The sequence below is a fragment of the Sturnus vulgaris genome, chromosome 2, assembly GCF_052056855.1.
Source record: "Sturnus vulgaris isolate bStuVul1 chromosome 2, bStuVul1.hap1, whole genome shotgun sequence".
Taxonomy (NCBI): Eukaryota; Metazoa; Chordata; class Aves; order Passeriformes; family Sturnidae; genus Sturnus; species Sturnus vulgaris.
In genome coordinates this window covers 111,620,106-111,626,105 of record NC_142244.1, presented here as the reverse complement: position 1 = coordinate 111,626,105, position 6,000 = coordinate 111,620,106, and positions in this window count along the sequence as shown.

Genomic DNA, 6,000 nt, shown 5'->3' with positions numbered 1-6,000 from the left:
GATATAATCGTGGACATGAACTTAGTAGAGCACAGATTAGAAATTACCCTGCATGAGAGCTGATTTGATGGCCTCTGGGAAGCAATGTAAATCTTTCCAGCAACTGGCACAGATTTCTGGGAGACTTTGGATCAAGCCAAAAAAATTCTACATCTGCTCAATGTTACTCAAAAGGTGCCAAATATTGTGTTGGTATTACAAGGGCTGGATCATTATGCATGGCACAGGAAGGGTCCACTGTTTTGAAGTTAGAGTTTGTCCAGGCACCAGCGGATAGATATGATGGCAATAGAGAAGTAGAACACAGAAGAGCATTTGTACCAAGTGACTGGTATAGTTGTTGGTGCAAAGACCACTGACTGACAATAAAATAAAATAAAATAAAATAAAATAAAATAAAATAAAATAAAATAAAATAAAATAAAATAAAATAATAAAACAATGACATAGTATAGCATAAAGCCACGTTACTCAAAGTAATGAAATCCCTCGCGTGTTGCGAGGGTTTCCCATCCGGCGGGAAATCATTTCTCCAACAGGAGGAGCTCTTTGCTTTGGTGAGACGATGTCAGAGGAGTGGCCACAGTTTTACTCCAAACCCCCTCCTCCTCCTTCCCCTCCCGCCTCCGTTTTATACGAGAGCGGCAGCTTAATTGATTTGATAACAAAATAAACAGCAGCCGAGGGCTGCCCGCGGGAGACGGCAGAGGACGGTGATGGATGCCCGCCGCACTACTCTCCCCGGCCGCCGCTCTCCGGGCCCGGCGGGGAGCGAGATGAGCGGTGCCCCGGTGCGCATCCCGGTACCCCTGGCCCGGCACTCCCGGGGGCTCCGCTCGCTCCGGGCCCCGCGCGGTTCGCAGCCCTCCCGGCGGGCCATGGCTATGGTTACGCGCAGCCGGGAGCAAGGCTTTCCCCGCCGAAGGAGGAGCGGGGGGCTGCCGTGCAAAGGGGATGGCAGGCACGGCATCAAATCCTGCCCTGGGGGCTTCTGAGCGGAGAGAAGGGTCAGCGCCTGGGCTTTCTCCCGGCGCCAGCGCGGGTGATGTTTTATTTTGCTTGGATCCCCTCGCTGCGCGGAAACTTCGAGGGGGAAAAAGGCCCGCACGTCTGATTAGTCTGGGGTTTGTAGGGTAACTGTTGCCTCCAGGGCGGACGCTGCCGTCGCCTTAAATGTCCCAAACCCACCGCGGGGAGAAGCTGCCTCCTACCCGCGGATTGCCCCGCTAAACCATCCCTCTGACTGCGAGCAGTGTAGGGATTCACCGCCGGCCTGGTATCTCCCACCTCACCTCCCACCCGTGCAAAACTCCCCCCCCCCCACCGCAGCCGCCCCAAGCGATAGTGGCTGACTTTGCAGAGCAAATTAATCTGCTGTCCGTAAAGGCACTTCGCAATAATTCTGGGAATCAGCGGGCCGAGAGCCCGCGTAAAGGTTGCCACGGAGGGAAACCGCCGTGGGGGTGAGCTTGCCCGCAGGGCATGTTTGCGACGGGGAAAAGTGGTTCTCGAGCAGCCGCAGCAGCAAAAGGAAAAGCTGCCGAAATAGCTGCGCTAAGCCGTGCTCGGCCACAGCCGTGCCCTCCCGAGGGGACTGTCCGCGACCTTCGTCTCCTGCGGGCACCGCGGGCTGCGCTCGCCCTCCCGGGAATATCCCCATATTGACCCTCGGGTTCCCGTCCCTGCCGCAGGAGAGTCACTGCGCCTGTCCCTCCACACCCTCCGCTGTCCCTTGGGCAACCGCAGAGCCGCTGGTGGCCAGCGATCTCGAGCAGGGGCTGTGGGATCCCCCCAGATGCCCACGTGTGTGCGGGTAGCCGAGCGCGGACGCAGAGGGCAGGGCAGTGGGCAAGAGTTCCGTCTACCCCCGCCTTCTGGGATTAGCGCAGCCACGAGCAGCACCAGCGTGGAGTTTCCAGCGTCTTGTCCGCAGTTTCAGCTTGTTTTCCTTCCTAATTATTTTTTAAAGACTCGATGACTTCTCTGTGTGGGTTGTGCCTTTTTTTTTGTTGGGTATTTTTTTTTCTTTTTGCTTGGTTGGTTGCTGGGGTTTTTTTCCCTCTGGTTTTCTCTGCTCTGCGCTGCAAAGGGGATTTTGACTGTAGAACCCAAAACCGGGAACCGTGACTAATTTAGGGGTGTATTTCTTCAGGGCATTCATTTTAAGACAGTAAAACTTAAAAGATGGAGGGGAGGGGGGGGGGCTGTGAAAGGGAGAGAGTGGCGGGAACGAGAGGCTGTGGCTCTGGTGATGTTTAAGACCCCCTGACACACATGCGGTGTGTCGGCGTGAGGGGCTGGGGGCGCGGGGGCTGGACAGGCAGCCGGTAACGAGCAGAATGCCTTATGATTTAGAGCTATGATGAGGTTTATCATTTGAACACTGATGAATTCAGGGAACATGAGCGCTACAATTGACATCCCTAAAAACAATTAAATCGGTGGGGAGTACTGCTGGAAAATCGATACGGCCCAATGTAATACGGTTTGACTATAAACAGATTCCTCCCGTAGTAATAAACCACGAAGTGAGTGTGAAGTACCGCGATTCCCTGGCTGAAAGGAGGTCTTCTCCCTTCAGTGTCTCAAAACACATCCCCCCTTGCCCTCGGCAATGCTCCCCGGCTCCCGCAGTGGGTCCTGGTGAGCCGGGACGACGGTACCAAATACCTTGGGGAAATTCTCCAGCAGAAAACGTTCATAACCCCGAGGGGAGGTCGAGGAAGGTATTTAAATAGCTTCCCGAATAAGTAGTGAGTGCCTTTGGTCTTGGACGAAAATAAACTGGGAGTTAAGCTTTAAATATCCAGGCTTGATTTAAGAGCGCGATGCATTCGGCTGAGTGCGCTCTCGGGGTGGCCCCCCGAGAGGAGGCCAAGGAAAGGAAGGGGAAAAGGAACTGTGAGGGAAGGGAGGGAAAAGAGGAAGAATGAGGAATGGAAGGGAAAGGAGGCCTCCGGGCCCCGCTCGGGCTGTGCCGCCCCCGCTGCTCGCCGCTGACCGCGGAGGAGACGTTTCCTGCGTCCTTTCGGTCGGATTTGGGGGGGTCTGGGGGACCTCGCCAGTGCCACGGCCCCGCACCGCGTGGAGGCTTCCAACAGAGGGCGGGGGAAGCCCGGCTGGGCTCCGAGTCCGCGCAGGGACCGGAATCGACAAGGGGATCCAGGGACAGCTCGGCTCCCCGGGACCCCCCCACGCCACTGGCAGCTCCCACTGGAGAGATGCTGCGAGGAAGGAAAGGGGAAACCGGCGCCAGGCAAACACCGGGGGCGTTTGCGGAGCTGGCTTTCATTTCGGCTTTGGCTGGCGAGCGGAGCGCTCGGGGCCGCCGAGCCCCGCTGTGCCCGCGGCTTGGCACGGGCAGGCAGCGCCGGCTGCCAGCGCCGCGCCGCCCTCCGCGGGCTGCGATCGTGCGGTTTGCAAAGCAGCGGCTGCACGCCGGGGGCCCCCGCCTGCGGGCGGGAGCCGGGCGGTGGCCAAGCCCCGCAGGGCACGCCTGGCAGGGCCCGGGGGCCTCCGCCGTGAGCCGGGCGGGGGCGGAAAGCGCCCGCTTCCCGCGGGACCGCCGCTCTCCGCCGGCTTAGAGGGAAACAGGATCCCGCTGCCGTGCGCTGTACGGGAGCTTGTTCCTGGCAGCCGCCGGCTTCCCGGTGCCTCCAAGGAAGAGGATACAAGTTGAATATTGTTTGTGCGGCCGGGACAAAATATCCAGGGCTGACGGGGATGGGGGGAGGGGGGGAGGGATTGTGTTCGTCCGCCCATGATGAATAATCCGGGCCGGCCTCCCGGCTGTGGCGGCCAAATCGCTCTTGGATCTGCCAAGAGATCAGCCGCTACCTCTGCCCGCGCCTCGGGCGCCGTTGGCCTTTCCCCGGCTGGCTCTGGCAGCACGCACATCGCAGCCGCCGAGCGCACGGCTCTGCCTCCGCCGGGGCCACCCGCCCGGGGGCCGGGCCGCAGACTCAGCATCAGCCTGGGACGGCGAACGGGGAACGGGTGTATAAAGCGTGGCAGCGAAGTTTGGAGAGGAATGGGGGGGTTTCCCCGGTCTGGGGATGCACGGCAGCAGGTGGAGACTGCGCCGCTGCTCCGCGCAGCCCAGGGCGGGGGGCACTGCGGGGAGCGGCGCCCCGGGCTGCGCGGTGCGGGACCTGCTGACCTTTCCTCCCCCCGCCCGCCCGGCCGTCTGGTGGGAACAAACACAAGCTGTTCCGGACCGGGGCCGCGCAGCTGGCCCGGCGGTGGCGGCGGAGCGCTGCCAAAGAGGCCGCAGGGAAGGTCCTCGGGTTTCCCGCAAGCGCACACACGCGGCCGCCCGGGCGCGGCGCTGGGACCGCTCCCAGCGGCCGTGAGCGGCGGGGCCCCCGCGTGTGTGTGCGGGGATGGAGGGGAGGGCGTGTGAGGGTGGTGACGTGCCCGGAGAGCAGCCGGGGACGGCAGGCGGCTCCGCGTGTGTGGAAGTCTGAGGCGGCGAGTGCCTGCGAGACGATGTGCGTGGGGAGCGGGAGCGCTCTGCGGGGGAGGCGGCGCTCGTGTCCCTGCGTGGGAAACCTAGAGCTTGTGCGATCGCGTGTGCGGGTCAGCGTGAGTGTGTGTGGCTGTGTGTGACAGCCCGGGTGTGAGAAAAGAAACGTGAGAGGTCCTCGGCGTGTGTCCCAGCTGAGAGAAGCAGCGAACGCGCGAGCTGCCGTGCTTCCCCCGGAGGATGCAGTGCCCGTGCGATAGGGCCATCGAGTGTGCGTGGGAATAAATGTGCGTGTGACACGGAACGTGAGTGTGACACGGAACGTGTGCGTGCCACACGGAGCGTATGCGTGACACGGTGTACGAGAGGCAGCGTGCCCGTGTGACTCAGCGTACGACCGTGTGAGTGCACGCGTGGGCGAGAGCTGCCGAGCCGCTCGGGGGGCGGACGCGCTGCGGGGCCGAGGAAGCCGGGCAGAAACTATGCCCCGCTGGCGCCCTGCCCGCACCCTGCCCGGGCGGCCCCCACTGCCGGGACCGCCCGCGGAGTCTATTGGCCACCAGCGGTCCCGTCCCTTCGCCGGACCGAGCCCCCGCGCCCATCCGCCTCCGCGCAGCGCGGCCCGCGCCCGCCGGAGGAGGGAGCTCCCGGGGCAAGAGCCATGGCTGGGCGGGCAGCGGGCCATGGAGGAGGGACCCCACGCCCCTCCCCTCCCTCTTAGCGCCGAGGGCCGTTCTGCCCGTCCCCACCTTGTTTATGTGCGGCAGGAACTGGGATTTTCCATCTGCCTTCTCCCCTGGTCGTGACCTCCGCGCAGAGCTCGCAGGCACCGGCTCTCGTAAGCGGGCCCGGGCTGCAGGGGCAGCGGGAGCTGCTGCCGCCTGCCCGGAGGAGGACGCTAATCCTCACAAGGGCTCCCAGTGTGGAAAGGGGACGATGGAAACGGCGAGGGGAAAGGATGGAACTGGCGGTGGGAGGCCCTGAAGACCTGCCCTTCCCGGGGAACCCTGCCAGTCCTGTCCTGCCCCTGCACGTCCAACTACTTCGGCACAAGTTTGCGTTTTCCCGCCCCGGCCCGATCCCTCCAACCTAGGCCCTCAGAGGGGTTTCGGGAGAGGGAATCCACAGCTTACTTACACCACAGGGAGTAGGCAACCCCACTGTGGCTGTTGAAGTGCTGACGAGAGCAAGGCCCTCAGTTCGTAGCGGGAATCTGCTCCTCCTCCGCTGGATCCCAGAAACACGAGCAACTGCATGGGAAAGATGCTGCGCCGGTACGGGCGCCTGTTCCCCCTTGCGGCTCTGTGACTCTAGCCCAAAAGGGTTGGAGGGAGGGTGGGACACGGACCCCGGTCCTGCTTGCTCTGTCAGGGAGGGGAGCGTGTCCTGCTCTCGGATCCGCTCGTGGTCTCCCGCTCCCGGACACAGGCCGGTGAGCGCTGCCCCACGGCTGGACTCAACCCCGGAGGGGCGGGGGGTGCCGGCGGGCCCCGCAGGAAGGCGGCACGGAACTAGTGCTGCGAGGGAGCAATGGC